Source organism: Phyllobates terribilis, unplaced genomic scaffold (assembly GCF_046119375.1).
Source record: "Phyllobates terribilis strain yellow unplaced genomic scaffold, ASM4611937v1 Scaffold_117__1_contigs__length_5270597, whole genome shotgun sequence".
Taxonomy (NCBI): domain Eukaryota; kingdom Metazoa; phylum Chordata; class Amphibia; order Anura; family Dendrobatidae; genus Phyllobates; species Phyllobates terribilis.
Window position 1 is genome coordinate 5,135,754 of NW_027362877.1, and position 23,003 is coordinate 5,158,756.

Sequence of the window (23,003 nt, forward strand, 5' to 3'; positions counted from 1 at the left end):
TAATGTCTGGAAAGCACTGTGGAATTAGTGGTGCTATATAAGTGAGTAAAATAAATAATAAATGTGAACTAATTATTTCACCAGTCTGCAATTGTTTTTAGATCCTTCAGGATGCGCTGACACACTGTTCCGGAATCCATGCTGATTTCTTTTCAGTGATGAGGTCTGTAGACATGGCGACCCATCTGATTAAATCACACACTGTTCCAGAAGCTGTGACAAAGAACGCCAGATCGTTAAAAACGCGTAGCACTGTCCACCTACCCCCCATACCCTTTCCTCATGGATGTAATTTATAACATGGACTAATTAAAAGTATCTTTTTCCTTGGAGCTGGATACCACATCTTCTGTGACTTCATTACTGAGGCCGGAGCTCCACTGCTCCTGGATGTACGGCCGCCTTTGTGATTAGTCAATCTCATTTATATATGATACTGAAATGTTAAAAAGTAATTTTTAATTGTGTGGACACTTTTCTACACTGATGACATGATAGGAAGCTTGAGAGAGTGAAATGGCACTGGTGGTACATTAAGGGGGTAAATCCTGATGACAGGTTCCCTTTAAGAACTGTCTATTTGCTGTCTAATCTCTGCCACCCCTGACTTGTGCCAATGTCCCCAATTTATAAGTGTTATTCACTTTACCTGTCATTGTGTTCATGTTATGGCATGGAGTTGCCCTCCTTATTACCGGTACTTTCACTGACGAGGGTTTTGTTTGTGAGATCCAGAAAATACATTGAGAAATCCATTTTGTGTTGAAGAAAAAAAATCACATCTAATCTATCTTTCATGCTATAGGAAATCCTGAGAATAACGGTTTATCACTAAATTGTAAAAAAGAAGATATCAGGAAGCACTCTAATGGAGAAAACCTCTTCACCCTTCCTGCACCTCCTGGACTTCACAGCACTTCACCTTCTTATAATCCTCCTAATCATGAGGAACCCTCTCCTGAGCAATCTCACATTGTTACCGAAAGTTCAGGTGACACAGTGGATATAAGACTTCAGTGTGACAAGCAATTTACTAAAAGCTCAGATTCTTTAACACAGAGAAGGCACAAAAGAGAGAAGCCATACTCCTGTTCAGAATGTGGGAAATGCTTTACATATAAATCAAAATATGTTATACATGAGAGAATTCACACAGGAGTGAAGCCATTTTCATGTTCAGAATGTGATAAATCCTACACAGATAAAGGGAATCTTATTACACATCAGAGAATTCATACAGGAGAGAAGTCGTATTCATGTTTAGAATGTGGGAAATGCTTTACATATAAAAGGAGTCTTATTAGACATCAGAAAACTCACACAGTTGAGAATCCATATTCATGTTCAGAATGTGGGAAATGCTTTACAGATGAAGGGAATCTTATTAGACATCAGAGAATTCACACAGGAGAGAAGCCGTATTCATGTTCACTATGTGGGAAGTCCTTCACAGATAAAGCGCATCTTACTACACATCAGAAAATTCACACAGGAGAAAAGCCATATTCATGTTCACTATGTGGGAAGTCTTTCACAGGTAAAGGGCATCTTAGTAGACATCAGAGCATTCATACTGGAAAGAAGCCATATTCATGTTCCGAATGTGAGAAATGCTTTAGAGATAAATCAGATCTTGTTAAACATCAGAGAATTCACACAGGGGAGAAACCGTATTCATGTTCATTTTGTGAGAAATGCTTTGCGAAAAAATCAAGTCTTTTGGAACATGAGAGAAGTCACACAGGAGAGAATCTGTATTCATGTTCAGAATGTGGGAAATCTTTTATATATAAATCACACCTTGCTACACATGAGAGAATTCATACAGGAGAAACCCCATTTTCATGTTCAGAATGTGGGAAATCTTTTTTATATAAATCAAATCTAGCCACACAGAGAATTCATACAGGAGAGAAGCCATTTGCATGTTCAGAATGTGAGAAATGTTTTGGAAGTAAATCAGAGCTAGTTAAACATCAAAGAATTCACACAGTAGAAAAACCTTTTTCATGTTTACAATGTGGAAGGTGCTTTGCCGATAAATCACAACTTGTTACACATCAGAGAACTCACACAGGAGAGAAGCCGTATTCATGTTCATTCTGTGAAAAATGCTTTACAAAAAAATCAACTCTTGTGCAACATGAGAGAAGTCACACAGGAGAGAAGCCATATTCATGTTCAGAATGTGGGAAATCTTTTTTATATAAATCACACCTTGTTGCACATGAGAAAATTCATACAGGAGAAAAATCATTTTCCTGTTCAGAATGTGGTAAATGTTTTATATATAAATCAAATCTTGCAACACACGAGAGAATTCATACAGGAGAGAAGCCATTTTCATGTTCAGAATGTGGGAAATGTTTTGGAAGTAAATCAGAGCTTGTTAAACATCAAAGAATTCACACAGGGGAAAAACCTTTTTCATGTTTAGAATGTGGAAGGTGCTTTACAGATAAATCTCAACTTGTTACACATCAGAGAACTCACACAGGAGAGAAGTCATATTCATGTTCACTATGTGAGAAGTCCTTTGCAGTTAAAGGAAGTCTTATTAGACATCAGAGAATTCACACAGGAGAGAAGCCGTATTCATGTTCAGAATGTGGGAAATGTTTTAGAAAAAAATCAAATCTTGTTGAACATCAAAGAATTCACACCGGGGAGAAACTGTTTTCTTGTTTGCAATGTGGGAAAACCTTTAGAAATAAATCAAAACTTCTTATACATCAGAGACTTCACACAGGAGAGAAGCCGTATTCATGTTCACTGTGAGAAATGCTTTACAAAAAAATCAAGTCTTGTGAGCCACGAGAGAAGTAACACAGGAGAGAAGCCGTATTCATGTCCACAATGTGGGAAATCTTTTATACATAAATCATATCTTTTAAAACATGAGAGAAGTCATACGGAAAAGAAATTGTAATTATGTTCACTGTGTTTCATAAATGTAATAAACATTGCTCAGCATAAATAAGTACACCCCCTTTGATAAGTAAGATTTTATTTAATATCTTACTGAATAAATTTCTAAAATTTTGCCAGCACTGAATTTCATAGAACATTTTTTTGTAATCAAAATATGAAAGTAAGGGTAATAATATAACTCTTATTACAAAATCTTCAGTTTTACTCAAATTATTTGGTGCAAAAATGAGTACACCCCACATCAAAAGCTACTACATCTAGAATTTTGTATGGCCTCCATGATTTTTAAGCACAGCACCAAGTCTTCTAGGCCTTGGTGACATAATACAACATCTATCTTTTTTCTCTCTTTCAATAACGAGCTCTTAGAGCCTGGATGCTGGATGGAGCGATGACAACTTGTCTCTTCAGAATTCCCCATAGGTGTTTGGTTGGGTTCAGATCAGGAGACACTTGGCCACTGAATCACTGTCACCCTGTTCTTCAGAAATGCAACAGTTGCCTTAGATGTGTGTTTTGGATCATTGTCATGTTGGAGAAGTGCAGGTCTACCAATGGCACGGAGTGATGGCAGCATCTTTTCTTCCACTATAGAGTGTAACGCTGCTGCCGACGCCTTTGCATGGTGTCTTCTTCTCCCTCCATGCAAAGACGCTTCCTGACCGCTGCGGCTGTGGGCGTGTTTCCTGGCGCTCTCCTTGTCCTCTGTTCTTGTGAATGCGTTGCAACTCCTGGCGCTGTCTAGTATGCGCGTGTTTCCCTGTTCTTAAGGGGCAGTGTGTGCCTTATGCTAAATGCATTTAGCATAAATAGTACACCTGCAAGATGGCTCCCAACCAATAGCTGGGAGGCATCTTGTATAAAAGACTCACTCTCCCCTTAGCAAGGTGTACTGCTAGTGACTTGTGAGGTCCCCTGGTCTTGGGGTGACCAGGGTCCTGAGTCCGTAAACCACTGGTCCCGCTGTGGCCAGAGTCCTGTACCCGAATTCCTGGTCCTAGAGTGGCCCGGGCCTAAAACCTCATCCCCTGGTCCTGGAGCAGCCAGTGCCTGAACCCTCATCCCCTGGTTCTGGAGTGGCCGGTGCTTGTACCATCGTTCCTTGGTCCTGGAGAGATCAATGCCTGTACCCTTGTCCCCTGATCCTGGAGTGACCAGTGCCCGAACCCTCATCCCCTGGTTCTGGACTGGCCAGTGCCTGTACCATTGTCCCCTGGTTCTGGAGAGGCCAGTGCCAGTACCGTCATCCCCTGGTCCTGGAGAGGCCAGTGTCTGTACCCTCGTCCCCTGGTCCTGTAGCGGGCAGTGCCTGAACCCTCGTCCTCTGGTCCTGTAGCGGCCAGTGCCTGAACCCTTATCGCCTGGTTCCAGAGCGGCCAGTGCCTGTACCCTCGTCGCTTGGTCCCGGAGCAGCCAGTGCCTGACCCCTTGTCAAATGGCCTGGTTCGGCCAGAGCCCTGAACATTTTCCCCTGGTCCTAGTGTGGCCATTCCTGTTCCTGAAGTCCCCTGGTCACAGTGCGTCCAGTGTCTGAACATTAACCTAAGTCTCTATGTCAGTGATCCTGGACTGTATCTACTAAGTCTGAATGGAGCCGTAATCAGTGTCAGCTAACCTGACCTCTGGGCTCAGCAGCTACTGCCGGACACCACCCTGGAGTTGTACTTGGCAGCTACCTCCTGCACAAGCCTGACCTCACCACTAGAGGCTCCAGTGAACACCAAAGTAGCTGCTTAGTTACGCCCCTCCAGGGTCGGCCCGGTGGGTCCAGAAATCCACTTGCACCACCAGTGGGCGTAACAAAGCAGAACATCTATGAATTCATGATGTCATCAATGACCTGTAGCTCCCCGACACCAGCAGCGCTCATGCAGCCCCACATGAGGACACGGCCACCACCAGGTTTCTCTGTAGACACCATGCATTCTCATTGTATTCCTCATATTTGAGACAGTTTTGAAGCCATCAGTTCCAAACACATTTATCTTGGTCTCATCACTCCAGAGTATAAAGTCCCAGGAGTCTTCATATGTTTCCGCATGTGTCCTGGCCGATTGTAGGGCGGCTTTTTTGTGCATGGGATTTAGGAGAGGCTTTCTATGTGGACAACACCCATGTCTGCCATTCCTCTATAGAAAAATATGTCTGCTTTCAGCTCATCTCTCAGTGCTTGGTGAGATCCGTGGGAAGTGCTCGGAGGGAAAATAACAGTTGGGAAGGAATGGATGGAATTTATTAAGTTACTGATAATCCAGCACCTGTTTTCCAGTGTGAATAAAAACAAAAACTTATATGAAAAAATACAAATTAAAATCGTAGAAACATTAAAAAGCAATGTGCACACTGTGCGTTTCTGATGTGTTTTCGCTGCGTTTTTTCCGCTCGGAAATGCACCAAAAGCGCTAGGTAATCCGTGTGCCAGCTAATGCAATGACAATCCTGAAGTGCTGTGCACATGAGCAGGAATTTTCTTGACCGGATTGTCATTGCGTTTAAATCTGCAGCATGTCAATTCTTTGTGCGTTTCTGCAGCGTTTTTCACCCATAGACTTGAATTGAGTCAATCAAATCTGCAACAAAAAATTCAGGTATAAATATATTTGCGGATTTGCTGCGGATGTTTGCTGCATATTGGACTGACTCAATTCAAGTCAACGAGTCAAAAACGCTGCAAAACCGCACAAAGAATGGACCGCGGAAGACTACACCTCCTATCATCCGATGGCCGATCCCGCTGATAACAGTGGGAGCAGGTGCAGCTGAGGGGAGACCGGGACTGTGCGTGGGGAGCAGCGACCATTCACTCTCCTTAGTAGCGCACACACTGTACCCGCAGCACGGCTCCTGCTGCCGCTTTGTGGTCTGTGTGCCGCTATTAAAGACCATGAATATTCACTACAACCCATGGGAATATTTTTTTACTGTGCATACAGCTGAATTTCACCCACCAAAAAAATGACAAAGTGGGCTACTATAGCTTGCACTGTCACATTAGCAAATGAAAAAAAAAAGTTTTGTGCTCTGCTGAGTCTGCATATAGCTGAATTTCAACCCCACAAAATCAATAGGTGGGCTGCAAGGGCTTGCTAGCTTTATCGCATTAGCAAGTGAAAAAATAGATTGAAGGGATACTGGTGCATACAGCACAATACAAGCCGTGCACAACGCTGTTCTGTGGCACGGGCCCTGCTGATTCTGTCTGAATCTCAGTAATTGCACAATAAAAATAAAAATGTGCTGCAAGGTCGATTTCACAGGTACACAGCAGAGGACTTATCTACACTATCTGACTTCCAAACAAGCGCCCATCTATCTAGCTAATATCTCTCATTTGGAGCGTCTATCACCGGCAGTGTGACATGCATAAAATGGCGCTGAGGGAACATGACCGCTCATTATATAGAGAGGACATGTGATTTCAGCAGCCAATGGCAGAAGCCCTTGTGTCTAGACAGTGTGGATGCTTCCTGCGCTCTGATTGGCTAGCCGCGCTTTCCTCACTTAAAGTTACAGGGAAAAAAAATTACAAGTGTGCCGCTGATCTGACCTGTTCTGAGCTCTCCCCAGCCCCTCCACTCATGTACCACGTCCCCCTGCTCATCATACACAGGCACTATGCTAGACAAACTGTTAAAAACGCTGTAGTTGCCCCGCAATCACGTTCCCGAACTTTGCCGATTTTCCCGAATTTAAGTAAAAATGCTCGCCTTTACGATCACGAATCCGAATGTGCCACATTCGTGCCAAATTTAACTTTTGAGATCGGATTTCGAACATATTCAGTCATCATTACCCACTATCCAGAATTGAAATCGAACCCCCTTTAGCTGCAGCTCTAATTACTTTATTAGGGTTGAGCTCAGAGCCGTATTTGGCATTCATGCTGCCCTAGGCACTTTAAGTGGTCACGCCCCCTACTGGTAACTCAAACTAAAAGTGCCCATACCCTCTAGGTCCCCTCCACCGGATACACTTAAACTCGTACACCCATTATAATTTATGGGCTGAGCACATGTCCGTGTATTCACACGGACCGGACGTCCGTGTGACCCACCCGTGGACATGTCTGTTTTTTTCCGGCAGAACAGACGTCAATACGTCCTGCACACAGATGACAAAGTGTGACATCCATGTGCCGTCCGTGTGACACATACCAGAATAGAATGCAGAATAGAAATGACAGATATTTAGGTGTTAGATGTGCAAAGATCGAGATAGATGAAAAATAATCAGTGAGATATATAATTAGTGCCGTGTGTGTAGTTTACTGTACTTGTATTTAGCTAAAAAATAAATGAAAAAAGCAACGTGGGGTCCCCCTTATTTTTGATAACCAGCCTAGGTAAAGCAGACAGCTGCTGGCTGATATTATCAGGCTGGGAAGGTCCTCAGTTGTTGAGCCTTTTCGAGCCTAAAAATACCAGCCCGCAGCCACCCCAGAATTTGTGCATCTAATGTGATTAATAAATACTTCCTTACTATACAGTCATGGCCAAAAGTATTGAGAATGAGACAAATAGTAATTTTTCCAAAGTTTACTGCTTCATTTTTTGTAATGGCAATTTGCATATACTCCTGAATGTCAAAGAGTGATCAGCTTAACAGCAATTACTGTACTTGCAAAGTTAATATTTGCCCAGAAAATGAACTTTAACCCCCAAAACACATTTCAACATCATTGCAGTCCTGCCTTAAAAGGAGCAGCTAACATCGTTTTAGTGATTGATCCATTAACACAGGTGTGGGTGTTGATGAGGACAGGGCTGGCGATCAATCAGTCATGATTAAGTAAGAATGACATCACTGGACACTTTAAAAGGAGGCTGGTTCTTGGTATCATTGTTTCTCTTCAGTTAACCATGGTTATCTCTAAAGAAACACGTGCAGCCATCATTGCACTGCACAAAAATGGCCTAACAGGGAAGAGTATCACAGCTACAAAGATTGCACCTCAGTCAACAATCTATCGCATCATCAAGAACTTCAAGGAGAGAGCTTCCATTGTTGTCAAAAAGGCTCCAGGGCGTCCAAGAAAGACCAGAAAGAGCCAGGACCGTATCTTAAAACTGTTTCAGCTGCGGGATCGGACTACCAGCAGTGCCGAGCTTGCTCAGGAATGGCAGCAGGCTGGTGTGAGTGCTTCTGCACGCACTGTGAGGCGGAGACTCTTTGAGCAAGGGCTGGTTTCAAGGAGGGCGGCAAAGAAGCCACTTCTCTCCAGAAAAAACATCAGGGACCGACTGATATTCTGCAAAAGGTACAGGGAGTGGACTGCTGAGGACTGGGGCAAAGTCATTTTCTCTGATGAATCCCCTTTTCGATTGTTTGGGACATCTGGAAAACAGCTTATTCGGAGAAGAAGAGGTGAGCGCTACCACCAGTCTTGTCTCATGCCAACTGTAAAGCATCCTGAAACCATTCATGTGTGGGGTTGCTTCTCAGCCAAGGGAATCGGCTCACTCACAGTCTTGCCTAAAAACACAGCCATGAATACAGAATGGTACCAGAATGTCCTCCAAGAGCAATTCTCCCAACCGTCCAAGAGCAGTTTGGCACCCAACAATGCCTTTTCCAGCATGATGGAGCACCTTGCCATAAAGCAAAGGTGATAACTAAATGGCTCATGGAACAAAACATAGAGATTTTGGGTCCATGGCCTGGAAACTCCCCAGATCTTAATCCCATTGAGAACTTGTGGTCAATCATCAAGAGACGGGTGGACAAATAAAAACCAACAAATTCTGGCAAAATGCAAGCATTGATTATGCAAGAATGGACTGCTATCAGTCAAGATTTGGTCCAAAAGTTGATTGAGAGCATGCCAGGGAGAATTACAGAGGTCTTGAAGAAGAAGGGGCAACACTGCAAATATTGACTTGCTGCATTAACTCATTCTAACTGTCAATATAACCTATTGGTACTCATAATATGATTGCAATTATATTTCTGTAAGTGATATAAACATCAGACAAACACTAATAAAAACCAGAGGCCAGCAGATCATGTGAAAATATAATTTTGGTGTCATTCTCAAAACTTTTGGCCATGACTGTAGTTCACCAATTTATTGAACAAAAAAAAATCCCCTGCAGGTCCGCAGGAATCCATCGAATCCGATATAGTCCAGAAATGGAAACCTGAAAAACATAAAACTAGAGAAATAAAAACAAGAAACAGTCCCTCGTTCACCAATTTATTACCAAACATTTTCCCAGAGCTCGGATGTCGTCCATGCTCCCTGAAACCGGCTCTGGCGTCTGTGAATAGACGTAAAGTGACCGCTATCCACAGGCGCCAGGTACAGACTACAACTCTCATCAGAGCAGGTGGGTCTCGCTGAGCACAGTGTGAGCCAGCAACTCTTTAAGGTGCATCTACACTGGCCAATAATCGGCCGATCTAAACAGGCTGACAGTCACCCGATGTACAAGCAAAAAACGTAGTTACTTACCGGTAACGGGATTTCTGAGAGCCCATGAAGGCACCACGGAGAGTGGGGATCCGCCCTTCAGGGACAGGAAACCTACAGATAAAAGGGCGGTACCTCTCTCCCGCATCAGTTGTTTACAGAGCATGAGAGGACCACCAGGTTAGTAACACGAAATTTTACAATTTAAGACCTCGTCAGACACACCACATGGCTACAACAAGTAACCACTAAGTGTGCGCACCCACACGTGAAGGGAGGGAATGTACGGGTGCCGTCATGGGCTCTGAGAAATCCCGTTACCGGTAAGTAACTACGTCTTTCTCCTTCCCCCATGACGGCACCACGGAGAGAATTACAGAGAAGTGACTCATTAGGGTGGGACCACAGCTTCCAGAACCCTTCTCCAGAAAGTAAGATCCGAAGAAGAGGTTAAGTCAAGCCGGTAGTGATTAAAGAAGGTAGAGGGGGAAAACCAGGTTGCTGCTCTACTTATCTGCTCTATCGTAGCACCGGCCTTCTCCGCCCAGGAGGCTGCCACCGCTCTCGTTGAGTGGGCCTTCAGTTTCTCCGGGCCAGCTTCTCCCCGTGAGGAGTAAGATAGTGTGATGGCCTCCCTTACCCATCAGGCCAGCGTGCCCTTAGAAGCTTTCTTCCCCTTACGAGGGCCCTGGAAGCAAACAAAGAGAACTATCCTGCCTACACTCGTGTCGCCTCTAGATATTGGATTAGGCATCTTCTGACGTCTAGTGTATGCAAGACCTTCTCTTTCGTGTTCCTAGGGTTAGGGCAGAAAGAAGGAAGGGTGATTTCCTGGGACCTGTGAAATCTTGACGCCACTTTTGGTAGATAGGCAGGGTCGGCTTTCAGAATAACCCTATCCTCCAAGATTTGTGTGAAGGGGGAGCCTGCCGATAAAGCCTGAATATCACTAACCCTACGTGCGGATGTGAGAACTACCAAGAGTGCTGTCTTTAGGGACAGAATTTTTAGGGATGCTTCCGACGGGTTCAAAGGGGGCATACGTTAAAGCTGAAAGGACCAAGTTTAAATCCCAGGGTGTAGTATTTCGGGATGGGATGGGATCTAGCTGATGCCTTAATAAACCTAGATACCCATCTATCCCTAGCCAGGTCAAAATTATAGAGCGCTCCCAGGGCCGCAACTTGAACTTTTAAGGTACTTGTGGCCAGACCCTGCTCCAACCCCCTGTGTAAAAATTCCAGGATGGCTGTGAATGGAACCTCCCTACCCAACCTGGAACCTGAGACTGAAAGGAATTTCTTCCAGGTTTTCCCCGTACAGCTTGGTGGTGACTGGTTTTCTACTTTGAAGTAGTGTGGTGATAAGATTTGGGGAGAAACCTTTGTCTTTCAGAAGAGCCCTCTCAAATTCCAGGCTGTCAAGTATAAGCTTGACGCCCGAGGATGGAGGACTGGACCCTGAGAAAGAAGGTCCGGGAGCTCCCGAAGAACCCATGGGTCGGAGATTGATATCCTCCTCTTCCATGAAAACCATGCCCTCTTTGGCCAAAAGGGGGCTATCAAGATTACCCTTGCTTCCTCTTCTCTGATTTTCCTCAGAACAGCTGGAATCAGAGCGGTCGGAGGAAAAGCGTAAGCTAGAGGGTAATTCCATGGGATCATGAAGGCATCCATGGCTACGGGGTTCCCTTTGGGATCTAGGGCGTAAAAAGAGCGTGTGTTTTTGTTCTGATTGTTGGCGAACAGATCTATGGAGGGCCGGCCCCACCTTTGTACAATCTGCCGAAAAACAGCTTGACTTAATTCCCACTCGCCCTGCTTCAGCTGTGTCCAACTCAGAAAGTCTGTGGTGCGATTTTCTATCCCTTTTATGTGTAGAGCGGATAGGGATTGTAAGTTCCCCTCGGCTAAGTGAAAGATGACCTCTTTCGTCTGCATTAGGGAATGGGACCGTGCACCCCCCTGGTGGTTCAGGTATGCCACTACTACTTGGTTGTCTGAAAAGACCCTCACGTGATGACCCTGTAGCGTATGCATGAATTCCCGGAGTGCCTGCTCTACTGCTAGGAGCTCCTTCATGTTTGAGGACATTAGTTTTAGGCATTCTGTCCAGACCCCCTGAGCTACCAGATTGTTGAGGTGAGCCCCCCAGCCTTGCATCTGTGGTCAAGATTTGCGGTGTTGGGATTGTCCAAGGAATCCCCCGGGCTAGATTGTCTAATGTTCCCCTACCACTCTAGGGGAAGTATGGTTTTTGCAGATAGCGTTAAAAGCCCTTCTAAACGCCCTTTTAGGGCTTTTTCTGCCTCTAGGATTTCCCACTGAAGGGTTCTGGTATGTATTTATGCCCATTCGATGGCCGGAAAGCATGCTGTCAGGGAACCTAGTAGGGACATGGCTTTCCAAAGGGACATAGACGGGTGGTACTTTGCCCGAGATATCTGGCTTAGGATTTATTGAATTTTCCCTGAGGGGAGACGACACTCCTGACCTTTTGAATCCAGCACGATGCCTAGATATTCCTGTATTTGGCATGGTTCTGTTTTGGAACTTTCCAGATGCAAAAGCCATCCTAAGCGAGTCAAGGAATCCATGACCTTTTTCAGATGGGATTTGCAGTCTAGGAAGGAGCTGCCTATTATCAGGAAGTCGTCTAGGTATGGGACGAGCAGGGTGTTCTGTTCCCTTAGATGAGCCATCATCTCTGCAACAACTTTGGTGAAGATTCTTGGGGCTATGGCAATGCCGAATGGGAGGGCTGTATATTGGTAGTGTTCGACCACTCCACCCATAGGAACTGCTACCCTGAGGAACTTCCGGTAGTCTTAGTGTATCGGGACGTGATAATAAGCGTCCTTTAAGTCCAGGACGGCCATGAAACAACCGGGAAACAGCATTCTTACTGAAGATTTTATTGTTTCTATTTTGAAGGCTTCCACCTTCAACAGTTTGTTCAGTTTTTTTAGATTCACAATCGTCCTATATGGCCCATCTGTTTTTTTTTTCTCAGGAATAATGGAGAATAGAAGCCCATGCCACCCCCCCCCCCCCCCCGGGACCTCCTGAAGGACTGCCTTCCTTACCAGTCCCTGGATTTCCTGCTCCAAGGCCAGTTGCTCCTCATTTGAAGACCTTTTGGGGGTTATAACAAAGTTTTGCTGAGGGAATTTGAGGAACTGCAGTTTCAGGCCCGATTGTATTATGCTCAGAATCCATGAGCTGTTGGATATTAGCTCCCAGGCCGGGAGAAAACTTGATAGCCTTCCCCCCACCCGGGGCAAATCTTCATTGGGGGGCCTTTCTGTTATCACTGGAGGGCTTGTTAAATAGGAATCCCTTGGTCTTCCTTCTCCTGTCTTCCCATCTATCCTGTTCTTTAGGGGGCTTCCTACGTATAAACCTTCTACTCCGAAAAGGTTTCCTGTAAGTAGTGTTAGACAGGATAGGAAACCGCTTCTTATTGTCCCCTGCCTTATATCTAAGATATCATGAAGGGCGGACCCAAATAGAAACTCGCCCTCACAGGGGATGGAGCACAACCTAGACTTAGTTTACAGATCCCCGGGCCAACATTTGAGCCAGAGGGCTCGTCTAGCCGCGTTAGCAAGCCCTGCTGCTCTAGCACCTAACCTGATGGAGTCCGCCGAGGCGTCAGCCAGGAAGGCCGCTGCCCATTTCATTATCGGGATAGATTCAAGGATTGTGTCTCTCGATGTTTTTTGCCTCAGTTGTGATTCAAGCTGATCCAGCCAGACCATTAGTGACCTGGCCATACACGTGGCAGCTACCGCAGGTTTTAACCCCCCTCCAGCGGCTTCCCAGGAACCCTTTAGGAAGGTGTCTGCCTTTTTATCCATGGGGTCTTTTAAGACGCCCATGTCCTCAAATGGAAGGGAGTATTTCTTTGAGGCCTTGGCTATGGTGACATCTAGTTTTGGTGCTTTCTCATATAGTTACATAGTTACATAGTTTATAAGGCCGAAAAAAGACAAGCGTCCATCCAGTTCAGCCTATTTCTTGTGCACTGCAGCTATTCCGCAGCGTTGATCCTGGGGAACGCAAAAAAAACAAAAAAAAAACATGCGGTATAGGCCAATTGACATCATTGAGGAAAAAATTCACTTCCCGACACCAATCTGGATTAATTAACTATCACTAAGCATAAGATGTAATTTTATTGTTCTCAAGAAAGGCGTCCAGGCCTCTCTTGAACTCATTAAGTGAGTTGGACATCACCACTTCCTCTCCCAGAGAGTTCCAGAGTCTCACGGCTCTGACCGTAAAGAATCCCCTTCTATGCTGGTGCAGGAACCTCCTTTCCTCCAGACGCATAGTGTGCCCCCTCGTCTTTGTCACCATCCTTGGTATAAACAGGTCATGGGAGAGATCTCTGTACTGCCCCCTGATGTATTTATACATGTTTATGAGGTCTCCCCTAAGCCTTCTCTTTTCCAACGTAAATAGGCCTAATTTTGACAACCTCTCTGGGTATTCTAGTCCCTCCATTCCCTTTATTACCTTAGTCGCCCTCCTTTGTACCCTCTCTAGCTCCAATATGTCTTTCCTGAGCACCGGAGCCCAGAACTGTGCACAATATTCTAAGTGCGGCCTTACCAGCGCTTTATACAGAGGAAGAACAATGTTCTCATCATATGCCCCTATTCCTCTTCTGATGCATGCCATGACTCTATTTGCCTTCGCAGCTGCTGCCTGACACTGGGCACTCCAATTTAATTTGCTATTAACCAAGACGCCCAGGTCCTTCTCCATGTCAGATTTCCCCAACGGTTTCCCATTTAATATGTATGGGTGACTGCTGTTTTTCTTTCCCATGTGCATGACCTTACATTTATCGGCATTGAACCCCATTTGCCATTTTTTGGCCCAACTCCCCAATTTATCTAAATCCTCCTGTAGCTGTGCCCTATCCTCATCTGTGTTAACTACTTTACAAAGTTTAGTATCATCTGCAAATATTGCTATTTTACTATGCAACCCTTCCACTAGATCATTAATAAATATATTAAATAATATAGGGCCCAAGACAGACCCTTGAGGCACCCCGCTAGTAACCCTGACACCCCCTGAGCTTACTCCATTGATAACCACCCTCTGCTTTCTATCACTCAGCCAGCTATTTACCCACTTACACACATTATCCCCCAGACCAAGCATTCTCATTTTATATCCCCCAGACCAAGCATTCTCATTCTCATTCTCATTTATTCTCCCAAAAGGAACATACTGGGTCCTCAAACGGGTACTTTCATTTGGGGGAAAGGAAGTCCTTCCTCTCCGGTCTTTTCCACTCTTTCTTAATCAGCGAGTGAACATGTTCGTTGAGTGGAAAAGATCTCCTCTTTTTTTGTTCTAGACTGCCGAACATCACGTCTTGTATGGATTTTTTAGGCCGGGTATCTGTTAATCCCATAGTAGATCTGACAGCCTTGAGGAGGCTGTTTCCTCGATAGGGAAACAGCTCCGTCCTCCTCTATCTGAAGATGAGGAAGAGGAGGAAGAGATGGAAGTGTCCGAATCTCCGCCATCCTCAGAACTGCTAGACCTGGACTTGGGGGATATGTTTTTAGTTTTCCTTAACCTTTTGCCCCCCTGAAAAGATTTAATGGTGTTTTCGACATGCGATTTAATCAGGTCTCTAAGTTCAGAGGCAAATCTCAGGGTTCCCTCGCATATAGTCTGCTCAATGCAGGAGCTGCAGAGTCTCTTATCCCAAGTAGTGGGCAAGGTTTCAGTGCATAGTGCACAAGTCCTATTTTTTGTTTTCCCTGTACTCTTTTTTCCCTATAGGAGACAAAAGAGAGAGAGAGAGAGCAAGGGCCCCTAGTTACAAAGTGGACTTTCACAAAGCTCACTTACCAACCAGACGGAAGAGCGGGTACCGATTCAGGAGGTGGAGCCATCTTTGCAGACGGAATCCTCCTGGAAGATGCCGAGGTGGAGTCCTAGCTGCGCTGCGACGATCTGCCAGAGCGCCCGCTTCCACTGTTCCGGTCCTGGTGTCCCGTCTCTTCTTTCGTTGGGTTGGCGGTGGCGACTGAGGAGGTAGCTCTTGCTCACTCATTATTATATATGTATAAATATATCCTTCTTTTTTTTTCTCTACACAGCGTGCCAGAGCTCTGATGAGCAACTACTGGCGTCCTTCGCTGTCTTTTTAAGGCACTGGGAGTCCCTCCCATAGTGCCTGTGGTGACCCGACGCCCCCTGCACCTGCAGGAGGACGCCCGCGCCTGCGCAGACTGGCTACCCAGTCATGCATTGCGGCGCCGCGTCATCCAAGGGCGCCCCGCGCGCACACCCGGAAGTTGAAATGCATGCCGCCGCGCCGCACTCTCACCTCCGCAACCAGGGGGGTCCAGCACAGTCCTCGATGGCCCCGACAGGCCCTGCCTCTTCGTCCGGACCCCCTCCGCACACCCCAAGGGCCCACTGACCGCAGCGGTGGCGCATCAGGACACCGCACCAGCCGAGGCAGGGGAATCCCGCTGCCTGGATCGGACTGGCCGGGCCTGGCATCCCACGACATTCATCTTCTGGCACCCCACAGGTATGCCTCCTCCGGACTGTAGGGTCCCGACAAGGACAGGAAACCAACTGATGTGGGAGAGAGGTACCGCCCTTTTATCTGTAGGTTTCCTGTCCTTGAAGGGCAGATCACCTCTCTCCGTAGTGCCATCATGGGGGAAGGAGAAACATTAGTTTGTCAGGGGAAATCATTAAGCTTAAATATCACTGTTCTGGGCAGCAGGTCATCCTGTGTAAACGTGCTGCCGAGAACAATGCTATACTCTACGCACAGAACCATCATATTAAGGTTCACAGGTGATTAAACGACTGCTTATCGGCTACATATAACCAGTCGGGAGGCATTTTGGCTGCGTTTGTCCAGTGTAAATGCAGCCTTAGGTCCCGGTACCTTATAGGAGATGTCTTCCCTGGTTGCTCACATCCTTTTTCCCCTTCACGCATGACGGCACACCCGCTGCAGTTGGTTTCCTGTCCTTGATGGGAGACCTCATGAAGTATCAGGCGGCTCACCAGGATAAAGATCCACTTACCCAGGCCTGTCCCAGCGGTGGAAGAGCGGGCTGGTGTTCCGTGGCGCCGGCCTTTAGGGCCTGGTAGCGCCGTCCACAGGTTCCCTGGGGACCTGCTGCATGTGGGGGCAGAGGTCCTGGGCTTCTGTGCACCGCGGCGCCACCCTCCCCCTGCAGCGCACATGACCAGGAGTAAGCGGTCACGTGCCTCTGAAGTCGCGGGGCATGCTGGGCAGGGCGTGCCCCGGTGTTGTTGGCGGCGGCGCCGGAAGTAAGATGGCGGCGCCCTGTGAATTGCCGGCCGTATAGCCCAGTGGCTGACGTTGGCAGGAGGAGACCGCAGGGATTTGGTGGCTGACCCCGCCCTCCTCCCTATATAAAGGTGCACCTACGGTCAGAACACTGCTCAAGGAGTCCGCCATAATGTTAGACATGGAGCAGCAGCAGCTGTCGCCACAGCCACAGTCGTTACCAACCTCATCACCACCTCCATCTGCTCGCCGTTCCAGAGGGTCCAGCGGTAAAAGCAGCAGCTGTCCCAGTCAGAGGAGTAAAGCTTCTCAGGACTCCACGGTCTCCAGGAAGGATGGGTCGCGTATCCTGAAACAGTCTTCAATTCCGGTATCCGCAATGGCGGGGTGAGTGATCTTCGTGAATGTCACTATATATATTTGCTACTGGGCCTCCTGTTGTGTGTTTAATCACCAGGAGCCCAAGAAAGTTACCGACGAGAAGCGGAACAAGGAATGTGCAATATGCAAAGGTCAGTCATCAGATCAGAGGTAGAGGGTTCCCTTAAAACAATTTTAAGGAACAGAAGGAAGGTCATATCAGATTCTTCGGTGTTGTCAGGGGGACAGTGTTGCAGTGAAGCTTCATCCTCATCCTCCTCGGACAGTGATGGGGGGGGCATGCTTCCCCATAGAAGACACCGAGAAATTGATAAAAGTCATCAGAACCACTATGGGGTTAAAGGAGGATAAATCCGTAAAATCCCTAGAAGACATTATGTTTTTTAAGGGTTAGAAGAGAAGAAAAAACGCACCTTTCCGGTAAATGCAAAGGTCCAGGCACTTATTAATAGAGAATGGAGGAAGCCGGAGAAAGTAGGGGCCTTGCCTTCATCCTCAAAAAGGAAATATCCCTTTGAGCTTAAGGACTCTGAAAATTGGGACAAGGTGCCAAAAATTGACGGTGCTGGATCTAGGTCATCTAAGAGATCAGCACTCCCCTTTGAGGACTCAGGGGTGCTTAGAGACCCCTTGGATAAGAAGGCAGATACTTTCCTAAAACATACTTGGGAATCAGCAGCAAGTGGCCTAAAACCAGCTATTGCAGGAACATGTACTGCCTGTTCCCTGAGGGTCTGGTTGCAGCAGTTGGAAAATCAACTAAAAGACAAAATACCTCAAGAGACAAAATGCCTTCCTGGCAGATACTTCTGCCGATTCTGTTAAGCTCGCAGCTAGGTCAGCCAGTCTGTCAAACGAGGCAAGACGAGCTCTGTCGCTCAAGGGATGTCCTGGAGATTTACAATCAAAGTCTAGGCTGTCTTCCATACCTTGTGGCGGTCAATTTCTCTTTGGGAAGAAGTTGGAAGACGTCCTTGAAAAGGCGAGAAACAAAAAATGAAGATTCCCTGGGTTTTCAGCAGACACCAGGAGAACCTATTTTCGGAGGGGGAAATTTAATAGAGGTCGCCCCTCGGGGGAGAAAAGGAAATTGGATTTCAAGAACAGAAAAGAGGATATATGTTCGGTGGTCCCTCCTCCACCTCCAAAAAGCCTCCACAATGACGCCAGGCCACAAGTAGGAGGGAGGCTCTCTCATTTTGTCCAGGCCTGGGAAAACATCTCGAGTTCCTGGGTCCTCAACATATTAAAGGGATGGACTGAAGATTCAATTCCTTCAGCAACCACGGCAAATATTTGCGATGACCCCGGTAAGGAAGTTCCCGGACGAACAGCTGGCTCTGGAATCAGAGATCCTTACCCTTTTGGAGAAGCGAATGCTATGCGAAGCTCTGGTCAGTCAGAAAGGAAGGGGATTTTATTCCCCTCTCTTTCTAATAAAAAAAAAGGACGGTTCTTTCAGGACTATTATAAATTTAAAAGGCCTCAACCGTTTCATAAACAACCATACATTCAAGATGGAATTCAGCAATTAAGCTTCTGTTTCAAAATTGTTTTATAGCAGTGACAGATCTGAAAGACGCGTATAATCACGTCCCCATTCACCCAGATGACCAACAGTATCTAAGGTTGCGCTTTACATCCAAGGAAGGTGCAGGCACTTCCAGTTCTGAGCTCTCCCCTTCAGGTTGTCGATTGCCCCAAGGGTGTTCACCAAACTAATAGCCGAAGTAACGGCCTTTCTTCGCATTCAAAACACGGTCATAATACCGTATCTGGACGACTTCCTTATTGTAGGGAATTCAGAGAGCCATTGTGTTTCTCAGCTGAAAGAAGTCATGATGACCTTGCAGAACCCTGGGCTGGATAGTGAACACACAAAAATCAAGACTAGAACCCACTGGACCCCTAAAGTTAAATTTGACCTGTCCATCCACCACAAGAGGGAGTTTCTGGTATGTAAGGAGAGATGTAACTTTCCTTCTAAGGCTGTGTGCCCACGTAGCATTTTTCAAGCGTATATGCTGCGGAATTTCCGCAGCGTAAACGCTTGAAAAACGCATGTAGATCCGCACCCCATGGTCCCCAATGGGATTCCGCATGTTCTATGCACATGCTGCGGATTTTTCCGCAGCGTTTATGCTACGTCCAAAAATCCGCAGCATGTCATTTAATTTTGCGGAAGCGCAGCGGAACTCCCGCCATTGACTTGCATTGAGACGCATAGAAACCGCGACTGTACATTTGTACAAGCGGCTTCTATGCGTCTCTATGTGCGGATGGTACCCAGTTCTGGAGGAGAGGAGACTCTCATCCAGACCTGGGTACCATTGTACCTGTAAAAAAAGAATAAAATAACAAATAAAGTTTATACTCACCTGTCCGGCGTCTTCTCTCTGAATGCCAGCAGCGCTGAAGGACCTTCGGTGACGTCACAGTCATGTGACCGCAGGCCCTTCACCGCTCTGTCTCGCGATATGCCGGCAGCCGGGAACAAGCCAGGAAGCAGCGCTGCAGCCACGCCGGGCCTCGGGGGTGAGTATAGCTTTATTTGTTTTAATTTTTATGGTTCACACTGTATAAATCCATGCTGTTTCCATGGATTTATACAGTGTGACCTAGTTGTCAAGCACTTTCCAAGTGATGCTATCGCCTGGAAAGTGCTTGTCAATCTGCATGCGGAAACGCATGTGAACCCGCATGTGGATCCGCATGTATTCTGCAGGAAAAACGCATGCACAATCTGCATGCGTTTTTTTCTGCCAGGGAGATGCAGAAATGCTGCAGAAATTTTCTGCTTCATTTCTGCATCGTGGGCACATAGCCTAAATACTCTTTTAAAATTTTTGTGCTGACAAGATTTCCCACTGAAGGACTCTTGTGTGAAATTGAGCCCACTTGACTGCCGGAATGCACAATGTTAGAGTACCTAGCAGGGACAGTGCTTTCCTCAAGGACATATCTGAGGTCCGTATAGCTGCAGAGACCAACTTTGTGACTTTGTCTATCTTGCTGTCAGATAGAATACAAGTCTGACACTCGGAGTTTAGAGAAAACCCTAGAAAGGTCTGGACCCTTGTGGGACACAACAGTGCACAACATCATCATGACCGATGCGAGCAACTCAGGGTGGGGGGCACACCTGGGAAACCACATAATTCAGGGCTCTTGGTCAGTCCTAGAGGAAAAAGGGTAGTCAAACTTAAAATAGCTATAGGCAGTGTGGAACGCTTTAGAGGGCTTCCTCCCTTTACTCCGGGGCAGTCATGTTCGGGTTGTCGGACAACAGAAGCACCGTGGCTTACATAAACCACCAGGGGAGAACAAGATCTCATTCCCTTCTGGAAGCAGTAAGCAGACTTTTTCAAGTAGCGGAGCAAAATCTCCTATCTCTTTCAGCACTACACATATGTGGCATAGAAAATACAAGAGCAGACTTCCTAAGCCACAACAATTTAAGACAGGGGGAATGGGCCCTGAACCCCAGAGTATTCCGGCAGATAGTACAGCTATGGGTCTGCCAGAAACAGATTTGTTCGCCGACAAAAACAACAGAAAGGTGGAGAAGTTCTGCTCACTAGATCCAAGGGGAAACCCATTGGTGATAGACGGCCTCCAGATTCCCTGGGGTTTCAAGTTGGCCTACGCCTTCCCTCCAATAGCTATGATACCTCTTGTAGTGAGGAAGCTCAGAAAGGATCGAGCAAGAGTGATCCTCATTGCCCCCTTTTGGCCGAAGAGACCATGGTTCTCCCTCCTGAGAATGATGTCCCCATCAGACCTATGGATCCTTCTGGAAATCCCAGACCTTCTGGCACAGGGACCAATATTCCACTCTCAAGTAAAGGGTTTCCACCTTGCAGCTTGGAATTTGAGAGGGAAATATTGAGGGGGTAGAGGTTTTTCGTCAGGATTAGTTTCTACTCTGTTGAGGAGTAGGAAGCCCATAACCACCAAAATCTATGGTAGAACATGGAGGAAGTTTTTAGATTTCCTAGGGGAGCCGTTAAGCCAAAAACCTCCAATTAATTCAATCCTGGAGTTTTTAAAAAAGGGGTTTGAGTTGGGTCTAGCTACCAGTACGCTCAAAGTCCAGGTTTCAGCCCTAGGAGCATTGTATAACTGCAAACTCGCAGCCAATAAATGGGTTGCAAGGTTCATTAAATCTTGTGATAGATCTAGGCCGGTCTCAATACCCAAAGTTCCCCCATTGGACCTGAATTTGGTGCTTGAGGCTCTAACTGAGGAACCTTTTGAACCAATCCAGGAGATGTCTGCAAAATACATTACTCTCAAAACAATTCTTTTGGTGGCTTTGACATCTGCCCGTAGAGTAAGCGATTTACAAGCCCGATCCATAAATCCTCCATATACAAAAGTATTTGACGATAGAATAGTATTGAGGCCTGACCCAGCTTACCTCTGTGAGAGAAAAGAATCCATCTTGTTTGTCTGTGGTATCCATATTGTCTTCACTCTTATGTAATGGTCATCAGGTAACACTGAGGGGCAGTGAGGTTTCACATTACTGTTCACTCCCCTATGGTTACTATTGGTTCATAGGTCAGAGGGAACTATTCCTTTGTCTCTGACCCTATTTAAAGTGTCACATGTGTTAATAAAGCAGAAGTCTTTTTCTAGTACACCATTCCTGGCTGTGCTGTACTGATTTCCCGAGCGCTCATAAAACAAAACTTATTAATTTGGAGTTCGGAAGGCATAGAAGAGAGCGTATTTCGCTCACACCTCCCTAAGGTAGTGCTCAAATTTCATAGATCTCAGTAAATTGTTCTGCCCTCCTTTTGTGATAACCCAAAGACCCTAGGGGAACAAAAGTTTCATAACCTTGATGTTAAAAGGGCCTTATTACAATATATACATGTAACTAGTCAGTGGAGGCGAGTCCAATCACTGTTTGTAGCTTTCCAGGGGAGTAGGAAGGGTTATGGAGTGACCAAATGGACTATAGCCAGATGGATTAGAGAGGTCATTTCCTTAGCTTATTCGGCAAGTGACACCCCGATCCTTGAAAGCATCATAGCTCACTCCACCAGAGCCATCGCTACCTCTTGGGCGGAAAAGGCAGAGGTATCGATAGATCAAATCTATAAGGCCGCTACCTGATCGTCACCATCTACCTTCTTCAAACACTATCGGTTGGATCTATCCTACCTTACTGACTTAACCTTTGGTAGAAGGGTGCTGCAAGCGGTGGTCCCTCCCTTCATAATAATAATAATTTTTATAGCGCCAGCATATTCCGCAGCACTTTACAATTTTAGGGGGGGCTTGAATAGACAAAAAGACATTACCAAATAAGCATAACTCAGATATTAAAAGGAGTGAGGGACCTGCTCGCAAGCTTACAGTCTATGAGGAATTAGGGGGGAGGAGGGGGTGGGACACAATGTAAAACATACAAATATTGTATAATACAGCCATAATATGCTAAATAGGGTAAGTACAAAGCACTACATGAACTGGTCGCCTGCCAGTGTGTGTACAGTACAGACAGAGGCTATTCAGTGCATGGATGGGATAAACATGATTTTGAAGAAAATTTTAATATGGGCCAAACTGGGACAGTTAGACAAGTGTGTTAAGGCGATAGGCCAGCCTAAAGAAATGGGTTTTTAGGGCATGCTTAAGGCTGTGGGTATTGGGAATTAATCGAATTGTCCTGGGTTGTGCATTCCAAAGAATTGGTGCAGCACGTGAGAAATCTTGGAGACGGGAGTGGGAGGTTCGGATTAAGGAGGATTTTAGTTTGAAGTCATTAGCAGAACGGTGGGCACGTGTAGGGTGGTAGACTGAGATGAGGGAGGAGATGTAGAGTGATGCTGAATCGTGGAGAGCTTTGTGGGTAAGAGTGATAAGTTTATATTGAACTCTGTATTGGATGGGCAACCAGTGCAATGACTGGCACAGGGAAGAGGCATCGGTGTAGCGGCTGGCGAGGAATATGATCCTG

The 23,003-nt window shown here is 46.2% G+C and overlaps 1 pseudogene; it reads left to right on the forward strand.

Annotated features, from left to right (window-relative positions):
- LOC141201521 (uncharacterized) overlaps positions 1–23,003 on the forward strand; it is an 87,662-nt pseudogene that overhangs the window by 26,674 nt on the left and 37,985 nt on the right.